Source organism: Balaenoptera ricei, chromosome 18 (assembly GCF_028023285.1).
Source record: "Balaenoptera ricei isolate mBalRic1 chromosome 18, mBalRic1.hap2, whole genome shotgun sequence".
In the NCBI taxonomy this organism is placed as follows: domain Eukaryota; kingdom Metazoa; phylum Chordata; class Mammalia; order Artiodactyla; family Balaenopteridae; genus Balaenoptera; species Balaenoptera ricei.
Genome location: NC_082656.1, coordinates 67,380,416 through 67,383,546, shown reverse-complemented (window position 1 = coordinate 67,383,546; position 3,131 = coordinate 67,380,416).

The following is a 3,131-nucleotide window of genomic DNA, read 5'->3' as shown; positions in this document are numbered from 1 at the left end:
GACAGATTTGGCCTTTGGGACCATAATTTGTGCAACCCTGATCTAAAGGGATCTAGGGAGAGTCAGAGGAGATTTCCTAGAGGAACTCAGTGTTAAAACTGATTCCCAAACATGGGGATGAGTAATCTAATAAAGAGAAGGGAGGTCCTGAAGAAATGGGCCTAGAAGTGAAGGACAGATCATGTTGACAGACCGGAAAGATGTTCAATGTGGCTGTAGCTTAGATTTTTTTTTTTTTTTTAACTTAGGAGTTTTTTTTTTAGAGCAGTTTTAGGTTCACAGCAAAACTGAAAGTACAGGGATTTCCCATATATCCCTTGCCTCCACACATGCATTGACATTTGACAATTGAAGAATCTACACCAACACATCATAATCACCCAAAGTCCATAGTTTACACTATGGTTCACTCCTAATTATGTATATTCTGTGGGTTTGGACAAATGTTTAATGACATGTATCCATCATTTATGGTTTCATACAGAGTATTTTTACTGCCCTAAAGTCCTCTATGCTCTGCCTATTCATTTTTTTCCCCGTCACGATCCAGGGCAACCAACCACTGATCTTTTTACTGTCTCCATAGTTTTGCCTTTTCCAGAATGTCATATAGTTGGACATATACAGTGTCATATACAGTGTATAGCTTTTCATATTGGTTTCTTTCCCTTAGTAATATGTATTTAAGTTTCCTCTATGTCTTTTCGTGGCTTGATAGCTCATTTCTATTTAGCACTGAATAATTGTGCTAAATAGAATAATAATAACTAGTCCATTGTCTGGTTGTGCCACAGTTTATTTATCATTTACCTACTGAAGGACAGCTTGGTTGTTTCCAAGTTTTGGCAATTATAAACAAAACTGCTATAAACATCTGTGTGCTATAAACATCTGTGTGCAGGTTTTGTGTGGAATTAAGTTTTCAACTCCTTTGGGTAAATAACAAGAAGTGAGATTGCTGGATTATATACTAAGAGCATGTTAGTTTTGTTAGAAACTTCCAAACTGTCTTCCAAATTGACTGTACCATTTTGCATTCCCACCAGTAATGAATGAGAGTTCCTGTTGCTCCGTATCCTCACCAGCATTTGACATTATTGGTGTTCTGGATTTTGGCTGTTTAAATAGGTCTATAGTGGTATTGTTGTTTTAGTTTGCACTTCCTTGATAATATATGGTGTGCAGCATCTTTTATATGCTTATTTGTATATTTTCTTTGGTGAGGTATCGGTTAAGATCGTTGGCCTATTTTTTAATTGGGTTGTTTGTTTTCTTATTGTTGAATTTTAACAGTTCTTTGTATATTTTAGATAACAGTCCTTTAGGAGATGTATTTTTTGCAAATATTTTCTTCCATTCTATGGCTTGTCTTCTCATTGTCTTGACATTGTCTTTCCCAGAGCCAAAGTTTTTAATTTTAATGAAATCCAGCTTATCAATTATTATTATTATTATTATTATTATTATGGACCATGACTTTGTCATTGTATCTAAAAAGTCATCACCATACCCAAGGACATCTAGATTTTCTCCTGTTTTATCTTCTAGAAGTTTTATAGTTTTTGTGTTTTATACTTAGGTCTTTGGTCCATTTTAAGTTATTTTTTGTGAAGGGTCTGTGTCTAGATTCTTTTTTTTTTTTTTTTTGCATGTAGATGTCTGGTTGTTCCAGCACCATTTGTTCATTTGTTGAAAAGACTATCTTTACTCTCCATTGTATTGCCTTTGCTCCTTTGTCAAAGATCATTTGACTACATTTATGTGGGTCCATTTTCAGGGTCTCAATTCAGGTTCCATTGATCTATTTGTCTATGTGGCTCAGAATTTTGGGGGTATGAGGAACATTTTTTTATTCATCTGTCCATCTACCATCTGAAACCTAGTTTCATGTTTAGGCAATTTCCCCACTTTATGAGTCTTGGTAGGAAGTAAAACTTCCTTCCCTAAATGGGCTGAAAATGGTAGATGCTTGCATCTTCAGTCTTTCTTCTAGCTAAGGGATAGGTATGTGGCCTAATCTCCACCAGCCAGATACACCCATACAAGACTTCAACTCATAAGCCAGTGATGAAAGAGAGAAAGAGAGGAATCAGTGTCTCCCTCAATCTCTTTCCCTCTCTCTCTCTGTCTCCAACTGTCTTTTGCACATGCATGCAGTGTGGACTTAGTAGTGGTTGCAGTTTTGAGATATTGAAGCTTAAGTGGCACCAGAACTGTTCAAGATCTGGTGCTTGTTGGTGGTGGCAGGAATTTGTATGTCAGGCCAATCCTGCAATGAGATTATGGGCATTATTCCTCAAAACTGAGGTTTGTGCTCAGTTCTCCAATTCACTAACAATCTAGGAGATACTCTGTGTCCTTTTAATAAGCTCCTCTTCTATGACTTCAGCTAGAGTCAGCTTTTGTTGTTTGCAACTAGGAAATCTGACTTATCAAGGGAGACTGGAACAGAGAGATAACTAGGGGCCAGCTCTGGAGGACTCCTTAAACCATGTTAACATGTTTTGAATTTATTATTAATGTTGTGAGAAGTCTTTGAAAGATATCAAGGAAGAGACTGATATAAGCAGAGTCGCAATTTAGAAAGATCACCCTGTAAGCTCCCATATGACAGGGATTTTTTTCTGGCTTACTGATCTCTGCTCAGTGTTTAAACTAGTATCTAATACACAGTAGGTAATGAAAAAAGGTTTTGAATGAATGATGGAGCTTTTCATGAATGAATTGGAGGCAGAGGTTCAAGTTTGAACAGGGTTGTGTAAATCAGTGACAGTGGTGACCTAGACTAAGTTAGTGCCCTTGAGGATTCAGTGAAAAACATGGATTCAGAAGATTGCTAGGTAGGAGGCAGATTCTGAATAATGTGCACAGAAATTACAGATCAATATTTCAAAATGCAAACAGGCTTTAACATTAAACTTACAATGGTGTCAATTTCAATAATTATTATAATATTAATGGAGAGGGAATGCAGGGAAGTATGTGTTACAAAGATTTTCTCTATTCCCCACTCAAGAGCGCTGGTTCCATAGGTACAGCCATGGCAAGGTATGATGCATGGATTGAATATAAGCAACTTCCAATGGCAAGAAAGTGAACAAACCAACAGTGTAAATAATCATTTAGTACTG